The following is a 10,919-nucleotide window of genomic DNA, read 5'->3' as shown; positions in this document are numbered from 1 at the left end:
ACCGGAACAGACCTGATGCTAAGAGACTTTGCATTTATATCTGTTATGGATATGACCTATTAGAATCTACACTCAGTTGTCTTCCAGTTCCCATTCTTTTGCTTCCCAGTCATTACTAATGGAAAAAGGTTTTGTCAAAGTTCTCTTTTTTTCCTGTGTTATGTGACTTTCAGAGCTGTTTGTTTGATATCTTTAATCAGTTTGGAATGCAGTGTACTAGCTTTAATAAGAATGCAACAGTCTTTGGGAACATAGGACAAAACAGAAACAACCCAATCCTGCTATGATCCAGGACTGCAGGAGGAAGTCTTGCCATTCATAAGATTTATCAAAAAAAGCAAATGGATAACTTCACTTTTAATCGTTTGTCAGGTAATCTATAGAGCACCTCTGGGGTTCCTAACTCCCCCTCCTCCACTCCTTTCCTTCAGTTCCCTACTTTTAGAACTCTCCTTGGGGCTCCTTCCCTGTTCCAGAGACTGGTTTAGATTCCAAAGCAGAATTGCAACTATGTCTCACCTCCCGAAGCATCTGCATTTGCTGAGGAACCTATTTGCCCATCTCTGATTTTATGGCCCAGTAGCATGGCCCCTTTGGTTGTCCCTGTCTACCATGCCCCCAACTCCTCTAACCTCCGCCTCTCTTGTAGTGCTCTGGGGTCAATCAAACTGCAGGCAGCACAAACTACTGACAAGAGCTGGAAACCAGAAATCATGAGATCAGGTTCTGAATCCAACTTTGCCACCAATTAGCCACGTATCATTCAGTGGTCAAATTGAAGAATGTTTCTAAGCCCATTTTCATCATCTGAAAAACAGGATGCATGACATCAATCTGTGATCCCTCAAATACTACTGTGAAATAAATAGAATGAGAGCTGGTGGAAGAGGCCTAGTTGTCGTCACAGAAAATGGACGCTAAGTGGAGATGGGTTGGACCTTGAAGGTCACAATTGTGTCCCGGGACCTGGTTCTTAATTTTAAGCCACAGAAAGTCACTCTTGTTTGGGACCAGGGGATGTCATGCCTTAGCTCCCCGTAACTAAACACCCACAGAAGCCAAGCTAGAGATCGTGATGCCAATCTAGGATTATTCTGCCATCCAAGTATGCACTGTCCATGTGTTCTTCCATCATTGCACCAGGACAAGTCCCTTTGGTCAAGATCCCCTTCCCAATGAGATCACCCACACTTGAGCATCTCCAACAGTAACAATCTGGGGCCATCACTGCCCCTACAAAATCACACAGGAGACTGAAGTTGCTATCACGATGCCAGTGTGTTAATTTACAATTAGAAATTTAAGATGAGTACTTGCACAATGAGCACCTTCTTTTAGGTGCATGGGAATTTAATCATAATCACAAGCCATTTCTTGTATCATAGGCAACCCCTCTCCTAGGGCCTAATATATTCAAAATCTGGAAGATCAAGCATTCTCTCCATACTAGGCAAACCTACACTGAGGACCCAAATCCTAGAGAGATTTTGGGCATGGAAATGGAATAAAGGAAATTATGCTTACAGCAAAAGTTCAGATGCTTTAGTAATACATCCATCTCACCCAGGGATGACTTTGTAACCCTAAAATTCTTGGGCCATTCCCCAGGAGCCTTGCCATTGGAAGTAGAAATACACCTTGTCCAATACCCAAGTCCCTTTCCCCCAAAAACTGTTGAGGATGTCTGTCTGTGAACCTGCTTCCACAGGGCACTGATTCCCCTCCCTACCCCCTTCCTCAGCACCTTCTTGCTTGCTTTTCTCAGACATGTCTAATCAAGCTACAGTCTAGACAGGTAACCTGGGAGGCTATATTCTCCCTTAAAATGACTTGCTTATTTATGCTCAAATCCATCCTGTGTGGATTTCAGAGTTAAGTTCTGAGGGAAATTCTTACTTCCTGTGTTTGCTGCAAACCTTGAACACTAATCACTGAAAAGCAGCTTACAACTTGGCTGCCATGCTGGGCCAGCCAAGCCCTCTGTGAAATGTGCTGTTCAAGTGTGTGTGTGTGTGTGTGTGTGTGTGTGTGTGTTGGGGGGTGGAGCAAGGCTGCTGCTCCCACCGGTTCCTTCATAGGCTTCACATGGATTGGTTGTGTTTGTTCCCAAATCTATTTATGCCATTTGGTACTAGGTATTGTAATTTTATATTTTAATTAAATTTAAAAACATAAAACATGAGTATAAAAAGAAAATCCTTTTTGAGAACTCAGCTAAAAGCCTTGAGAAGACTCAATAAAGGAGAATAGCTAATTCTGTTGTTGAACAAGACAATTATAAATATTGGGGAAAGTTATAAAAATTTAGGGCTTTGCACTCAGATTGGCCTACAGCTATCTTTAAATTTGCACTGCACTCAAGATACTGAAACTGGAGATTGTGGACAAAACCCTGTGGGTATGCCTTATGCATGAGGCCAAGAGGAAGCCATATTAAAATGAATGATACTGTCCCTATACCAAAAGATCTGTGAAAAATGTGTCTTTATGTCTTCTAATAGAAAATAAAATGTTTACACTAAGTATGCATCTATTAATTTCTATGATTCCTTGCTTTAACTGATATTTTTGATTCCCTGAGTCCCAACTGAGTTAGATGAGTGTACTTCCAATGCAGTGTGAGTTATAACAACAATAGGATGAATATGATGGCTGTCCTCCGTGGAAGTACACTTCTTAACAAAGGCAGTTTATTATTAAAGGGTAACATTAAATTTACTTATTAATATGCAATTCAATTACAGATTATCTTCTAGAGCAATACATAAGCAAGTAGGCCTTCCTGCTCAATATTTCTCTTTTCTCTCTAAACTTCCCTTAGGAAGTATAAGTTGTAGTATCAACTAGGAGTTTCTATTGTGAGTATCAGTGTCACTAGCTCTCTGATCCTTCCCCGTGGCCAGGAGACACTGCTTCATTCAGAGGTGCCCCATGTTGGGCAGTGTGCAAGGCACTGGTTTTCCTTTGCACTTTTAGGTGTCATCTGGAGTAAAACAGGAGTAAAACAATTTCTTGTCTGACCAGATGAGGTTTTGCTTAAGGACTATGTGTACCTATGGCCTGGGTAAACACTACATTTATTCAGACATGCTCTTTTTTTTAAAATTAATTCCTGTATAATTAACATACAGTATTATATTAGTTTCAGGTACACAATTGAGTGATGCAACAATTCTATCCATTACTCAGTGCTCATCATGATTAAGTGTACTCTTCATCCCCTTCACCTGTTTCAGTCATCCTCCCACCCGCCTCCCTTCTGGTAACCAGTTTGTGCTCTATATTTAAGAGTCTGGTTTTTTTGGTCTGTCTCTCTTTTTTGTTGTTGTTCGTTTGTTTTGTTTCTTAAATTCCACATATGAGTGAAATCATATGGTATTTGTCTTTCTCTGACCGACTTATTTCAGGTGTATTGTTGTTGCAAATGGCAAGATTTCATTCTTTTTTATGGCTGAGTAATATTCCTGTGTGTGTGTGGTGTGTGTGTGTGTGTACCACATCTTCTTTATCCATTCATCTGTTGATGGATATTTCCATAATTTGGCTATTGTAAATAATGCTGCAATAAACATGGCAGTGCATGTATCTTTTCAGACATGCTCATTCTTGAACAGATTTCTCATTAGTCTCCACAGAACTGCATTTTGAATCAAGAACTCCAAAGTCCTTGGTGACAACGTTGTAATGCTTCCTTTTAAGTCCTCAATCCTCCCTACCCTTCTTAATGAGTTTTCCCTGGTTCTGCCTTCTGACTCTGGGTCTCACTCTCTCCTCAAAGTCTACAGGGGCAAGAGTCCCACTGATTCCTACATCTCTGAGTTGGGTTTCCAGCTCCTACCAACTCTACTCTCTAAGAAGGTACAAGTAAAGTTTAAATAACCTCTTGGGGACATGACCTCATAAGTTGGGGCTAAAGAAGCTCAAGTTAATTCACAAAATGCCATGTGGAAACAATATTAAAGTCACAATTTTGGGGTTAGGGGAGGGGCAAGAGAAAATATTAGTATAGTCCTTTAATAGCTTGCCATATTAAATCCAAAGTATATTTATTTGAAGAATGCCCAGGAAAATATACAATGCTTGAATTCAATGTAAATGAGACACTTAATGGGAGAGACTGAAAAGGGCATTTTATATTAGTTTTAAAAATCAATTTCCATTATTAAATAGAAGCTGAAACAAATTGAAAATAGCATAGATCAGGATGTCGTTTTTTTTTTTTTTTTTTTTGCAAAAAAAAAATGGTATTGCTACTCATAATTACAAGAAATGGATGACAATATTTTAAATGAGTTAACTTTGGCCCACCATGCTTACTTCATGGTGTGAAGAAAACAGCACTTGAGTGATTTTTTTCCTTAATTTGTTCTAAATTACAGTAAAGTGCTCTGCAAGAAGCAAGTGCTTGTGTTAATTAACTCTGAGTAAAGAAGGTCACTGGTATACATGGGACTCATTTTGTGGTTTTAGTTATGGATTTTCTTCTGCAATTACAATTCTTCATTAGGCATTATAAGCACATGTAGATTTTCAATTTTTTATCTAGCATTTCAGATTTAGGCACATTTGTTGATTTTTCTCTTCAAAATTTAAAATGCAACAACAATAATGGAATTGACTTAAATGGAACATATGGTTCAACATATTTATAAGTATACCTAAAATACTGGCCATTTATATAGACCTGAATATTATTGCTGAATTTTTTTTTTTGGTATTTTTAAAAGTTTTAATTCCAGTATAGTTAACATAAACTGTTACATTAGTTTCATGTATACAATATAGTGATTCAGCAATTCTATCCATTACTCAGTGCTCATCATTATAAGTGTACTCTTAATCCCATTCACCTTTTTCACCCATACCCCACCTACCTCCCCTCTGGTAACCATTTGTTCTCTAGAGTTAAGCATCTGTTTTTTTGATTTGTTTCTTTTCTCTTTTTTTATTTGTTTCTTAAATTCTACATGAGTGAAATCATATGTATTTCTCTGATTTATTTCACTTAGCATTGTACTCTCCAGATCCATCCATGTTGTTGCAAATGGTAAGATGTCATTCTTTTTTATGACTGAGTAATATTCCAGAGTGCATATATACCACATCTTCTTTATGCATTCATCTACTGATGGACACTTAGGCTGTTTCCATAGTTTGGTTATTGTAAATAATGTTACAATAAACATAGGGGTTATAGCTGAATTTTTTTTAAACCACATACACTATTGTACTTCAAGTTTTGCAACATAAAGAATTAACAAATCTGAGTTTTCAGTCATTTTACATTGAATTGTAAACATCAGATAGAAAATTCTAAATGCTGTAAATTCTTGTAAATGATTCAAGATACCCTAAGTTTTGTCAGGCTTTTGAGAACCTTAAACCGCTAAGTCAATATTTTTAACCAACTGAGCCACCCAGGTGCCCCAAGTCAATATTTTTAAAATGGATATTAATTTTAAATGTTTATTTCTAATGTTCAGTTATAAAAGCTTTAGTTTTGGGATGCCTGGGTGACTCAGTCGGTTAAGCATCTGCTTTCAGCTCAGGTCATGATCCCGGAGTCCTGGGATCGAGCCCCACATCGGACTCCCTGCTCAGCAGGGAGTCTGCTTCTCCCTTTGCCCTTCACCCCACTCATGCTCTGTTTCTCACTCTCACTCTCTCTCAAATAAATAAATAAAATCTTAAAAAAAAAAGCTTTAGTTTTTTTTAGTGTAAGCCATGATTTTCATGCCTATGAATTATAGGAGAGCCATAGTATGTATTATTTTATTCATATAACACATGTTATATAGATTTTTAAGTTGAAATTGTTTACAGAATTTAATATTTGAATGCTGTGGTATGATGAGCACTGCATACTTACTTGCCTCCTCCAAACCACTGCTCTAATAACTTGGAATCACTATAAACAAAATGGCTTTGAATGGATTTAGGCACAGTATAAAGGTAGTAATGTCTATCATTCTTGTGACTGTCTTTTTTCTGAGGATTCCAAGGTTAGCTACATGACACTTGGGTCTGCCTTTTCTTCATTGTTACCCCAAACTGAAAACTTTTTTCCTACCTCAAAAAGATATCAAAGAAAGCTGTTTTATCTAAAATTTTCTATTTAATAGGCATCATTCTCCATGTTAAGCCTCCTTCTCTATCTAACAAAATTAATCAGTGTCCTTTTATTTTTTTTTGATTCTGTTCCTCCTGTTATTATTTGTACCACATTGTTTTGCACTTATTATTTACATATTCCTCTGCCCCTGAGGCCCTGTGAGAACAGAGACAATTTTATTCTTATTTCCAGCACCAGAACCTTCTCTGGGCCATAGTAGACTCTCAATAAACCTTTAATGATCAGAACTGCTCATCAATATCTTGAAGTACTGCCCATATATACAATAGTGCTTACTAAGATATGTCTAAGTATGTTGGATTGGCCATTTTAGGTTTTTAATTTTTTAGATCCAACCTCTAAAGGGCCGGATGGCAAGTGTCATAGACTTTGTGGGCTATTTTGTCTGTGTCACACCACTGAGCTCTGCGTTGCAGCCTGGAAATGGTCAGATACAGTGTGAAAATGAAGGAGGATGGCTGTGTTTTAATAACTTTGTTTACAAAAACAGGCAGCAGGCTGGATTTGGCCTTGCCAATCTCTGCTCTCAATCACTGTTTCGAGGGGTGGAGGAAGAGGGAATGGAGATGCCAACCATGCATTATAATAATTACTACAGTCCAAGTGTCTTATAAATGTTGACAATGAGAATTACGATGGACATAACATTTTTGAAATATCTGCCATTAAGACAAAGCCATGAAGTTGTAGTGGATAAGCAGGAGTAAAAGAATGAGAAGCCCTGACAAGACTGGGATCAAGGAAGAGTGTGGAGAAAAGAGAGCAAAAAAAAGTAAACGTGGCTGACAGCAAGATGTATGTTGGTCCAAAACCTCCAGTAGGAGGTACTTTTAGGCAGATTGAAGAAAAGATGAATCTGCTTGTTTTTCATTTGGGTCAGGAGAGAAAGAGCATCAAACAGCAGTGGTCCTCAAATGTTTGCATACTTCCTAAAAGAATTTTGAAAACAAGATGTATATCCCTTCGCACATTTCCAAGTTGACATATAAGTAGGATGCGATTTTCAGCATATTATAAATAATGACATTGAAAAAAAGTGTCATGTCACTCTGTTAATATATCCAATGGAATCTCATATCATAGCAGATTTTTCACTTTTTTACAAAAGATTTTGTTTATTTAAGATAGAGCGAGAGTGAGTGAGAGAGAGAGCACGAGGTGGGGGGAGGAGCAGAGGGAGAAGCAGGCTCCCCCCTGAGCAGGGAGCCTGATGTGGGGGGCTCGATCCCAGGACTCTGGGATCATGACCTGAGCCAAAGGCAGACTCTTAGCCAACTGAGCCACCCAGGTACCCCAATTTTTCACCTTTTATTTTGAATGATTTTAGGTTTACAGAAAAGTTGCCAATATAATAGAGAATTCCTGTCAGCTTGCTCTATTGGTACATTTCACATAACCATCATCAAAACTAAGAAATGAGGGGCACCTGGGTTAAGGGACCTCAGTTAAGCGGCTCCCTGCTCCCTGCTTCTCCCTCTCCCTCTGCCCCACTCCCTGCTAGTGTGCACGCGCTCTCTCTCACTCTCTCTCAAATAAATAAAAACCTTTTAAAAAATTAAAGAAAACTAAGAAATGAATATTAGTATGATACTTTATTAACAAACTATAAATTTCATTCTATTCTCACATTTTTCCATGGTGTGCATTTTCTTTTCTGGGATTCAATCCAGGATGCCACCATGCATTTAGTTGTCATGTCTTCTTATTCTCCTCCAATCTATGACATTTCCTCAATCTTTCCTTTTATGACCTGGGTGCTTTGGAAGTGGTCAGCTATTTTGTAGAAGTTCCTCAATTTGGATTTGTCTGGTGTTTTCTATTATTAAATTAAGATTATGCCTTACTGAAGAGGATACCAAAGAAGTCATGTGCTCTTCTGAGGGCATCATGCTAGGGATTACATGATGCTGATGTGGCTGATTACTGCTTATATTAGCCTTGATTACTTGAATAAAGCGGTTTATTTACTGTAAGGTTAGTACTTTCCCATTATAATTAGTTACTGTCTTGGGGGTGATACTTTAAGGCTATGCAAATTTCCTGTTTCTCTTCAAACGGTCACCCACTAATTTTAGCACCCACTGGTAGATCTTGGCTATATAAATTATTACCGTTGTGTTTTCCTAATGGTGATTTTTGTTTCTCTCATTCTTTCTACACTTACTGTAATTCTTCTGTGGAAAAGAACTGTTGTTTCTCCTCAGTTTATTTATTCATTCATTCAGTTGCTTGTTTTTTTTTATCAATATGGACTTATACATATTTATTCTATGGGTTATAATCCAATACTATCAATATTTTTTTTTCTCAAATTGTTCCAATGTTGGTCATTGGGAGCTCCATCAGGTTAGTTCCTATGTTCTTTGGTCATGACCTCATATTTTTGTGAGCAATTTTTTACTTTCCGGGGCCACAAGATAATCCACTTTCATCTTGCATTTTTCCTGCCCCAGACCTGGAATCATCCACTTCTCCAGGGCATCCTAGTTCCTTTGATTGGAGATACATTAACAATTTGAATTCCATCATAATCTATTTAAAAATAGAAATACACATAAACAAGCTCTTGGCAGTCAGAGATTTTGCTTTGTTTTTCTCCTTAGCCTTGTATTTCCATTCCAGTCCACCCATAGAATTTTATTCTAATGTAATATATTTTTAATCTTGAAAATATTTTATTCATCACCTTGTCATGTTGGCCTACAGTAAAAAAGATGTATGTAAATTAAAATTATTTTAAAAATTCTCTGTGAACATAGGCCCTAGGTGTTATACATTTTCTTCTATATTGAACTGTCACTTTAATTTTTATTAGTACACAATTGATCAGAACAACATAAATATATTACAACAGTTAATAAATAATTAGTATATATCAAACTAAAATGTTATAGGTAATGTATCTCTTAATGAAATGGATGTATCACAGATAAAATTAATTAATTTCAAATTGCCAGAATGAGTCAGGATTTAGCATGAATTCTACTATTATTATACTCAGCCATACGTGCTGAGAAACTCTGATAGAGATTGCTAGTGCTCATTGTAGTTGGTTATCCTCTCCTTCCTGAGCACATTGGGAGACCTCTCAGACTTTCTTGCATTTAGGTTGGACCATGTGACTAGTCTGGCCAATGATTTGTGAGTGGAAGTGCCACTTAAGGATGCAGAAACTTAAGAGTTCTCTACTCCTTTTTCCTGCCATAGTATCACATATTCCCGAGGTAGGGACATGGAGCCTGGATCTATGAGTTATTGCTTGGATGTGAACTTCCCTGGAGAACCAATGGAACCATATAGCAGGCTTTGCATGACCAAAAAAATAATTTTTGAGTTTTGTTTTGAACCATTAACATTTGAAGATTTTTTTTTGTTGTTTTCACAGCATGCCCTAACCTATCCTGATCAAAATAAAAACTTTCTTCATATAAATAAGTAGATGGGAATGAAAGGGGATTTGTTATAGCGATATAATTTCATTATTTGAATTATTTTCTCATTTGTGCCCAAAGTCACAGTGATCCTACAATAAAAATCACTTTTCGTCATCTGTCAACTGATAATTTGATTATGTCCTTCTTGAGTTTGACTTAAAGCAAAGAACTGGAAACAGTCAAGTTGCAAAAGGATTTGTTACCCAGTCATTAGAATGATTCACTTTGTCAGTTTCCTAGAAGTAAAATTAATAGGCTTTGGTAAGACTTTTCAAATGACTATTAATTATGCTCTTTCACTCATAGGCACCCCTTGTTTTATCTGATATACCAAGTAAGGTTGGGGAAATGATATTGTTAATGTCATTATAGTTTTGTCAATACTATTTTTCTATTAAAATGTCTTTATCTTAATAAGTGCTTTAATCATGACACTAGAGTTGTTAATTTAGTTTATTCAGGTAATGAAAAATATTCGTCATAAAACTTAATAGGTAAGGCCAATCTTCGTTGTCAAATCCCTGAGCCAAATAAGACAAATAAACATTCAGAAAAAAATCTGATTCTGTTTTTCAGTTCAATGAACATGTTAAGATTCACCTTCACTTAGAAATCTAAGACAGATAAAGCACAGGGCTTTGTCATAAGCTTTTCATCAGGATAAGGTAAGATGTCAGGTTCTTTTTTTTTTTTAAGACTTTATTTATTTATTTGACAGAGAGAGACACAGCAAGAGAGGGAACACAAGCAGGGGGAGTGGGAGAGGGAGAAGCAGGGAGCCCGATGAGGGGCTCGATCCCAGGACCCAGGGATCATGACCTGAGCCGCTTAATGACTGAGCCACCCAGGCGCCCCAAGATGTCAGGTTCTTATCAGTATCTACACTCCCTTTGCTTTCACCAGAAATTTCCCCAGAAATACCTTCTCTGGCAATAGTTAGGGGCTGCATGAGATAGTCTTAAACAAAAGTAGTAGTTATCATTTCTCTTGTTACTCTGTATAACGCGTATTAACTTAGAATGTCCCAACATGGAAATTTCTCCCTCATCACTTCATCCTTTCATCAAAAAATGTATAAACACAGGGAAAGACATGAGGCTCTATACTGGTTTTAGAATTCCTTTATTGAAAGAAGCTTCATTGACATCACGACTTTGAATTTTTTCTCTTTGTTTGGTGCCATGAAGGATTTTCCCAAGATAAAGCATCATAACAAGATTTGGGGTGAAAGCCATGGTTTGTTTGTTTGTTTTGTTTTGTTTTGTTTTGTTTTGTTTTGTTTTGAGGTAGAGATAGGCATTTGTACAAGAGAGGTGGAAAAGAAGAACCAGCATGACACTATGCTCTCACAT

The sequence above is a fragment of the Mirounga leonina genome, unplaced genomic scaffold, assembly GCF_011800145.1.
Source record: "Mirounga leonina isolate KUSES-001 unplaced genomic scaffold, KU_Mleo_1.0 Mir_151, whole genome shotgun sequence".
NCBI classification, from domain to species: domain Eukaryota; kingdom Metazoa; phylum Chordata; class Mammalia; order Carnivora; family Phocidae; genus Mirounga; species Mirounga leonina.
This window is presented reverse-complemented; position numbering follows the sequence as displayed.